This window comes from Rattus rattus, chromosome 4, assembly GCF_011064425.1.
Source record: "Rattus rattus isolate New Zealand chromosome 4, Rrattus_CSIRO_v1, whole genome shotgun sequence".
In the NCBI taxonomy this organism is placed as follows: domain Eukaryota; kingdom Metazoa; phylum Chordata; class Mammalia; order Rodentia; family Muridae; genus Rattus; species Rattus rattus.
In genome coordinates, this window is record NC_046157.1 from 23,668,887 (window position 1) to 23,678,650 (window position 9,764).

The window sequence follows — 9,764 nt, forward strand, 5'->3', positions numbered from 1 at the left end:
GTATAGTCTTTGGGTAGTGGTTTAATCCCTGGAAGCTCTGGTTGGTTGGCGTTGTTATTCTTATGGTGTTGCAAGCACTTTGATCATGAACGATAGTTTTTATTCAAATACATTTTGACATTCCCAATGTATCTGGGTACAAAGAATGGGAATACAGATCTGGTCTGAACTGGTTTTGGGTTCATTCACAATTAAACAAAATAGTGTCCTCAAGTGAACTTTTAGGGAGACTCCCCTAATCACCATCTTATATCTATGCATATAACCATGCATACTTATGCATGCATATGATTAAAATCAGATGAATTTTGGGAAGGGAGACATACCACCGGAAATTCCTGACATAACCTATCAGTTGGAGGAGAGAATCACTCTCAGCATACCCCTTAAGAACTAATGTTTTACCGAACTCCATAAAAGGAAGCCCCCGACAGTAATAAGAGCTCTTCAGGACCTGGGCTCATGTGGCCACTGGTCTCTTGTAATGTCTTCTGACCATTTCTATCGCTTCATGTTAAATATAGCTTACTATGCCTGCAAACCTGTGTGGGCTTTGATTTCAACTCTTTAGATAAAAGACCAAGAACTTGGGGACCGTACGGTCCTAACCCAACTACTGGTAGCAATTTTGTCATGCTAATGGCTGTTCAAAAGCTTATATTATTACATATATTATATCTTAAAATATTACAAATGTATAGTGTAGGGATTTTGCTATGTACTATATAGCAACGAGAGTCTTACAATAGGGATTGAAAAAGATGGTTTCACTGATAAGAACATTTAATGCCTTTGCAGAAGATTCACCTCAGCTCACAAACACCTGTAATTCCATTTCCAGATCAGAAGCCCTCTCCTGACTGCGGCAGGCACCAGGGATGCATGTGTGCACACACGTACATGCACATAAAATTTTAAAAGAACCTTATAAGACTATATTTGTCTTTCTCCCCTCTGACCTGTTTTTGTCATACAGTCTGCTTTTAATTTCTATAGATCCAGTTAGAGTCTTAAAATTCTCTCTCTCTCTCTCTCTCTCTCTCTCTCTCTCTCTCTCTCTCTCTCTCTCTCTGTCCTTCTCCCTCTCTCCTAATACCAGCAGGATGGCTTCAAATTCCCTATGCAGTCTTGGATCATTTTCAACTGCAGATCCTCCTGTTTTTCCCTCCTACGTTTTGATGTTACAGACATATGACATCATACGTGATACATGGCTTATTGTTTTCCCAGACACAGCCTGTGAAGCCAAGGTTGCTTCAAACTCACATCCGTCTTGCCGCTCCCAGTGTTGGGAATACAGACAGGAGCCACCACAACCATCTTAACTTGCTGAATGTCTAGAACATCCTTTTAGCGGTCTCAACACTCAGAGCTGCTAATTCGAGTATCAGTTCCCATTCTGGATCACCTGGGGTTGACTGTTCTTAATGGTGTTTGTTTCCCTGCCTCTTTGCATACCTGACCATTCTGGATGTCATGCGTTATGACTTCTCTCCTGTCGGATGCTGAGTGTTCTTACATTTCTATAATTGTTCTTGATTCATTGCTTACAATTTGCTCCTTTTGGGTCTGGCTGGGTAGGTTTGCAGCAGTGCTCAGGGTAGGTTAATTTCCTACAAGGTATTTCCTCAGGTGTGCTGTCCAGTGTCCTGCATAAGTTTTTCTATCTCGGTAATGGAAACCAGCACCATTTCTAGCCCAGTGCAAAGGACCAGAATTGTTTCTCTAATCCTCAGAGTGTCTTGTTTTTTGTTTTTGTTTTTTTCCCCTCCTCCATTCTTACTGCTCCTCCTGAAAACACATGATTAGGTCTGTCCCAGCAAAGTCCCACTCTGGGTACCACGCTCTGTCTTGGCCTGCTTCCCATCGATGTGATAAAATTACTTGTGGAGGGAAAGGGTTATTTAAGTTTACAGTTGTAAGCCATCATAAAGGGAAGTCAAGGCAGAAACCGACACCAGGCACAAGCCATAGAGGAGTGCTGGTTAATGGCTTGCTCAGCCTGCTTTCGGATATAAAACAGGACCACCTGCCTACAGTTGGCACCACCCTCCATGAGCTGGATCCTCCTGGTATAAATTATTCATAAAGAAAATACCCTCCATGCCGATCTGATAGGGGCATTTTCTCAGTTGTGGTACCCTCTTCTTAGAAGACACTAGCTTTTGTCAAGTCAGCAAAAAACTAACCGGGGACACTATATTCCTTTGGTGCAACGAAACCCTGCTTCATGGATCTCTGGCTGGTCAAAGTACGTTAAATTCCACTTTAAAAAAATATCTCTTTGGGGTGGCTAATTCTATGGGGTGTTGCTTCTGCTTTCATTCATGAGAAGCCCCCTGCGCTTGGTGATTGCTCTAGTCTCTTCTCCGTTGTTGTGATCAACCCCACGACCAAAAGCAATCAGGTGAGGAGAGGTTGTATTGAACCTTACATGTTTCAGCTCATCACTGAGGGAAGCCAAGGCATGGCCTCAAGCAGAGACCACGAAGAAACACTGTTTGCTGTCTTGCTCACTTTCTCACAGAGCCCAGGACCCCCTGTCCTCAGAGTTGCACCATCTAACGTGTGGTGGCTTTCCCATATCAGTGATTCATCAGGAAGATCAGTCCACACACATACCCACAGGCTGGTCTGATGGAGACGGTGCCTCACTTGAAGTCCCCTCTTTCCAGATGACTCTAGTCTACGTCAAGTTGACAAAAAGCCAACTGGTATAATGATTTAACAAAGACTGTGAACTCAAGGTGTGCCTATGTGGAAGGACTAGGAGTGGTGATGACCATGCGTAGTTTAGTGGTTCTTTGTCCCAGGTAGGATAGGCCCTAAATCCTGTCCTCAGCACTAAACAGTAAGTACATACATATATAAATGAAAACATTTAAAATTTAAACTTTTAAACATTTAACTTTTATCTGTTTGAACTCCATGGGACCAAATGGAGATCAATTTTCTACCAAGAGTTTTCAGAAGAGTTTCTTCTGCTAGGTATAGTGGTCTCGGGACCTCTCCCATGCTCTTCAGAGGCCTCGCTCAGCCTGATGCAGGAGGCTCAGATTACAGCCTCCAAATTCCATCACTGAGCAGTGACAGATGTGTGGCATCAAAATGGTCCTAGACCTGTTTAAAGCCCAGTATGTCAGGGCTCGCTCCTTTTAGAGCAGTGGTTCTCAACCTTCGTAATGTTGCCACCCTTTAATAGTTCCTCATGTCGTGGGGGCCCCCCCAACCATAAAGTTATTTCCTTGCTGCTTCATAGCTTTAATTATGCTACTGTTATGTTTCATAATGGAAACATCAAATATGTAACACTCCACATGGGGTCGCGACCCACAGGCTGAGAACTGCCGTTTTACACCGCAACGGACAGGACGATTTTCATGTAACTTCTGAGAGAGCTGGTAACACGTACGCTGTTGGCCTGTGTGCCTATGCAGAACCCACCGTTATTTTCCAATCAAATTTTAGCATACTTTGATTATTATGATTATATTTGAATATTTGATTTAGTCTTGAATTTGTTACAAAGCATGGCTGAGCAGGTTATTGAGGGTGTGTCTAACCCTTGCCCCAGGATGGCTATGAAATCAGCCTAATGCAAAATTATAAACTTACTTAAAATATTATGAAGGGTGAAAAAAAGTTTTTTCTTTGTTTTCTTTTTCTCTTTGGTACTTGATTTCAGGCTTCTCAAACGTGAACTTTATAGACGACAATGACAATGTCTCTGGTGATGTCATACAGAATAAACATGTAACTGTGGACCTCTGGATTCTATGATGTGGCCTGAGGCCACCCTTCATTTAGTGATGCCCAGAGAAGCCAAAAGGTTGTACATCCCCGCGAGTCCAAAGCATCTTTTTTCTGCTCGGTAAAGCGCCGGGATACGATCTCTTTTCCCGGTTCCGGTGACGTCTCCGGGGATGGAATCTGAGAAGCGCCCGGAGCCTAACTCCTTATCCCTAGAACGGTTCGTGATCTCCTAATGGCTAAGTTGTGCACCTCTTTTCTCAAGCTCCTGCGGCGCGTGGTGGGATTGGCCGGCGGGCGTGTGCACCGGGTCTTGGGAGAACCGGGCAGACCCGCCCCCTCGATGGCGCGGCGCCCGAGGCGGAGCCGGGGCTGCAGAGCCGCCTCCGGGCGGCGCAGGCGGTCCACAAGGGAGATCCCCCGGGCTGCTCCTCACCACCTCTCCTTCCCCGGGCGGCCTCACGGTGGCTGCGTCCGGGGGTGAGTACGCCGGGCCCGAGCTCCGCTGCTGCGCGCTCCGAGCGGCCATCGCTGAGCTGCGAGCCGGGTGGGTCCACGGGATGGGGCCGGGCGGGCGCGGAGCCTGCGCGCTCAGGCCTCGGTGCGGCTGTCCCGCCCGGCGAGCGGCGGGCGTGCTGGGGGCCTGCAGAGGCCCACCTCGGCCGGGCTTCGGCTCCGGCTCCACTGCGGGCGCCCCAGAGCACAGGGCGGAGGAGATGTTGCGCGCAGCGGGGAGATGCAGAGTGCATCCGTCGCGTCCCGTGTCCCGGTGCTGGCGTCTCCGGGCGCCTCTACCTGGAAAAGGCCCATCCTTCTGGGTCCGGGTCAGACAGCATTTTACCTGGGGAAAACAGCTCAGCTGATCTGTCTTCCATGCCTGAGAGAGGGCCCGAGTTCTTTTGGCCAAGCAAGGAGCACTTTCATGGGATTTGAAGGGCTTGAGACCCACCTGCTGTACGTAGGTCGGGCACCTGGTCCCTCTAGGGTCTGTGGCTCCCTATCACTTAGATAAGAGGGATTAAAATTCTTGGTTTGGAGTTCGGGTGTTGAAGGGTGTGGGAGATGAGTATCTAGAGAAGGCCTTTTGGGGGAGGTAGTCTTAGGAGGGTATTAGCCAAGTCTGGTGGCTGTGGGTTGCAAAGTGTTCAGAGGTGAGCCAGGAGGCATGAGGATGTGGGGGCTGCCCCAGGCACTGGTTGATCTCCCCAGCGGTTTTGGTAATGAAAGAGCAGACAGAAGGTGGTAATTTGATAGTTGAGAAAAGGCCTCTCTGTCTCATTTTAAAAATAATTAGCCGTGTGTGTGTGTGTGTGTGTGTGTGTGTGTGTGTGTGTGTGTGTGTGTGTGTGAGAGAGAGAGAGAGAGAGAGAGAGAGAGAGATATGAATCTTTGGTTTGGAGGATGTAAGAAACCCAAGGAATGTCAGCTGGGATTCAGGTTGAGGAAGTGAAATTCAAGATAGAGTGTTGAAGGCTGTCCCAGCACCCTGCCAGAGTGCTGGAACGCATCTCCAGGGAGGGAAACAATGCTTTGTTGGTTGGTTTTCTTTTCTTTTGTCCGTAAAGTTAATTTTTTTTCTTTTCTATTTTTCGGAGCTGGGGACCGACCCACCCAGGGCGCTCTACCACTGAGCTAAATCCCCAACCCCCGTAAAGTTAATTTTTAAAAACAGCTTTGACCTTAATGGACACTGAAGACTATGGAATAGCACAAACCTTTGTGTGCCTGACTGCATTTGAGAGAGGTCCACAGCTTTGATGGGGGGTGAGGGGGGTATATCAAAGTGAATCGCTGACCATGCTGCACTGTTTGATGAAGGGTAGGGAAGGCCATAACAGCAACGCTGTTACTGCAGTCTATATGCCACTTGATAGAAGCATTTAGTACCTCCTCTAAGCTGAGCTGGAAATAGTGCGTGCCTTGGGAAACAACCACCTTTTATCCACATTGGGGAAAGTCAGCCTAGAACTCATGAATGCAGTCCAGACTGGCCTGGAACTTGGTGGGTAATCCTCCTGCTTTTTCAGTCTTATAACCATGAACTGTTAGTAACTTCTGGCTATTCTAGCATTTTTTTTTTTTTTTAAACCATCAGTGAACAATGGTATGTGCCAGAATTTCCCAGGTTCCTGTTTAAAATACAAATTTCTTGGCTCCACCCCAGACCATTGGAAACAAAACCTTTGGGTGTGGACCCAGAAATAGGTATTTTAAAATGAGTACATAGGGTTATGGTTTTCTGACTAGTGCTGAAGTTCACTAAACACACACACACACACACACACACACACACACACACACACTGACAGGATAAATGTGTGTGTGTGTGTGTGTGTGTGTGTATGTGTGTGTAGATAGTGGTTTCTAAGGCATTTTTAGAACAGATTCTCCTAAATTTACATGATCAATTTGTCACTGAGTTTATGTAACTAAATGTTACTGTTCCGTCTATAGTGATGCCATTTAAAATTTTTAGAATATTTTAAACTATTTATAACAGCTTTGTTTCTGGTAATGAGCCATACCAACGCTGGGTTAGAAATTCAGCTTTCTCAAATTTGTCTCAGTGACTATTTCTGCTATTTTGTACAGGTAGATATCATGAACACACATATTTTGCATAATTGGGATTGTAGATATACTTATATGTTATTTTTCTACTCAGCTACGGTAAGCCCTTCCTCCATAGTTAGGATTCTTTAAACACTCATTTTTAGGGGTATACACGTGTACATATACATGAGGAGACTGGAGGACAACCATTTGTATCATTGGGATTAAAGCCAGTGTCACCATGCCTGGCTTTTAGGTGGATTTTATAGATCAACATCAGGTTCTTGTGTGGTAAGCACCTGACTGACTGAACTCTCTCTCTCCGGTCCCTTAAACACCTTTGAATAAAAGCACATGCTGTAGGATGTAATACGCTGGTTACATCAGATCCCCGTTGCTAACTTTTGAGTTCACTAAAAGGTTCTGTTATTTTAGCAGCCTTGATGTCAGTAGAACAGTCTCCTCTGATTACATACTAAATGATGTAATCAGGAGTTAGATATAGTGAAATGGCGTTTTGAAAAGCCCACTTCCACATGCCCTTTGTCCATCAGAAGGACGATTGCTGTCTTTCAGGGTTTGGTCCCATCTTAGGTCCATTTCATTGGTTCTAAGACTTCATGGCATATTAGAGTCACCTCTTGTTTCAATTTCAGCCCAGGGACTCAGGTGTAGCTCTTCGGACCTATCGGTTGTGGAATGGAATACAGAAAGGTAGCTTTGTATGCTCCTCCAGAGGGCTGACCAAAGCACATTTGGAGCCAAGAGGAGAAGTGCTTTTAAGTAAATAGTAGATAAACTCAGAAAATCCAGAGCTGGAAACACTCATACACTTGATAAGAAGTTGAACTAACACTTTGAAACCTGAGCTGCCTGCCTTTTTGTTTTTGTTTTTGTTTTTTTCCCAAACTATCTCAGAGCTTCTCAGGCCTTAGGCCCACTGGTAGGTCTGATCTGTAATGGCGACAGAAGGCGGTACGCTCCGTGAGCCTCTACTGAAATCCCCACCAGAAATTCTCGTGACTTCTGTGACCATCTATTCCATAAAACAACTTCAGCCCCTCGCTAGCTGAGTTTACGTCATGTTTCTCAGCAGCTTGTTTTAAAGCGGGTGTGGCAGAGCCACAAGCTTGCCCTTGAAGGGAGTAATGGGTCTCTGCCCCTTCCTCTTTCTCCATTCTTGTAGGCTTTGAGGTAGGACATTTTGCTACCTGCATGCCACCTACCAGGATATGTGGATCATCAGAGCACCCAAACAGTTGACTGTGGGCTAAAACACATCAAACTGTGAGCCGATTTGTTTCCAAATTGATTATCTCAAGAGTGTGCACTGTGGAGCAGAAGGCTGAGAGGAACACACAACTTGGGTTCACACAAGGACTGAACGAAGCAGCAGACCTACCTGTCCAGTAGTCAGTGGCAGAGGGGAGGGGGTAATAGGCTTGATCCAGTGTAGTTCTGGGAAGGTAAATCGGAGGGTGCTGCTGTGAGCCTTTGCTGCTCTTAAACTTCTGACAGGGTTTCTCTATGTAGCCTTGGGTGTTCTGGAGCTCACTCTATAGACCAGGCTGGCCTCGAACTCAGAGATCTGTTTGTCTCTGTCTCCCAAGTGGTCAAAGGCATGTGCCATGACCACCTGACTTCATTCTCACTTTTTAAATATAGAATCTCTTTCTTCAGTAGGCTTGAATTATGCTGTGTTCTTATTCATAGAGTATATCTTAGAAAGTTATATGTTAGGTCGATTTGAGACTCATCGGAGTTGGGAATCTTTTTGAGAATTCAGTTCATGATTACCAATCACTGATTGGGGCTATACTCAGGGTCCGATTTTATGGTTCTTCTAAAACATTTTTTAATACTTTAATTTTTAGATTGCTTAAAAGTTTTAAAAATGATAATGAGAAGTTCATATAGCTTCTTCTAATATATTTATTTATTCCTTTGCACAGCGGCAAAAACTTTATCACCACCATCTAGACTTTATTTCTCGATACCGTTGATAGACTTTATTTTTCCAATACTAGTAATAGGTTTTCGAGGTCAGTGGGTCTTACCCCATCATTTGATAACCCCTTTAAGGTGATGTTGGCCTCTCTGTATAGTTAACCAGTTGCAGTTAGCACTTGGAGAAGAGTCTTTGCAACCATGGAGCATAAAACTGCCCATTCCAAATTTCCTTCCTCCTCCCGGCCGCTAGGTTGGAAGTTCCTGTATGAAAGAGCTATCTTTTGTCTCCTATCCCTTTCATTATTTGATCAGTTATGTCAATGGGAAATCATTTTATTCTGTGGGTTAAAATGCAAGGCACATTTTTAAAAAAATTAAAATGTTTCGATTTTTAAAATGTTTCCAGTTGGGAGCTCTAATAGAGCCTCTCTCCTCTGTGCTGCCCCAGAGAATCTCACGGTAGCAAGACCAAGTGCCCAGGGCAGCGTGCTGACTCATGCCTTGTCTGTGGTATCTCTGGATAGCCTTAGCGGTATTAGGATGCTGAATGCCAGCACATCCTTTCTATCTGGTGCTGGAGCATTCACTGAATAAATGTGGCACCTGCCACACATCTGCCATAGAGGCGTGGGAATGGTGCATTTCTCTTATGTTTAGGTCCAGTTGCTGTTGGTTATAGCTTACCTTCCTTATTAGACAATCTTTACGATGACGGAAAGTTTGAAAACCACACAGAAGTACAAAGACAGCGACCCCTTAGGTAATTGTGTCCTAACTCTCTCAGTATCTTGCCAGTCTCGTTTCGTGTGCTCTTCTTCTTCTTTGGAGTGAGAAGGGGAGAGCATGTTTGAAAGCCAAGTTGATGATAGTAAGGGCAGGGAGAAGACTGAACAAGAAGGGCAGGGCTTCCCTTTTGGCCTGTGGGTGTCCGAGCCTGTGCTTAAAAGTGGCGGGAGCTCACAGCAGACAAATTGCATTCAGGGAAAGGAAAATAAAAATCAACTTTAGCCTGGTGGTGGTGGCACACACCTTTGATTTCAGAGCTTGGGGGGCAGAGACAGGCGGATCTTTATGAGTTCGAGGCCAGCCTAGGCTACAGAATGAGTTCCAGGACACCCAGGGCTACACAGGGAAACCTTGTCTTAAAAAGCAAACCAAAAACCAAAAACCCAACCAACCAACCAAAGGAAAACAGACAAACAAACAAAACCAAACTCTAGGGCAGATTTCTAGAAAGGGAAAGTGGGTGAGGGTTGCCCTGAAAGAACTCCTTCATGAATTTGCCCTCTGAGGACTCTGTTCTTATCAGTGTCTTGATTAAATATGAGAATGGCTCCGGGAAGAGGGAGAGTCTCACTCTTACTTAAGGGAGAGTCTCACTCTTACTTAAGTCATAGCACAAATAAATCTGATAGCACCTTCCCTGCAGTGGCCTTCACAGAATCACCTGCCCTGGAGATATTGTTTGTTCCAAAAGTCATTTACAAAAGTATTATATACGCATTAGAGGA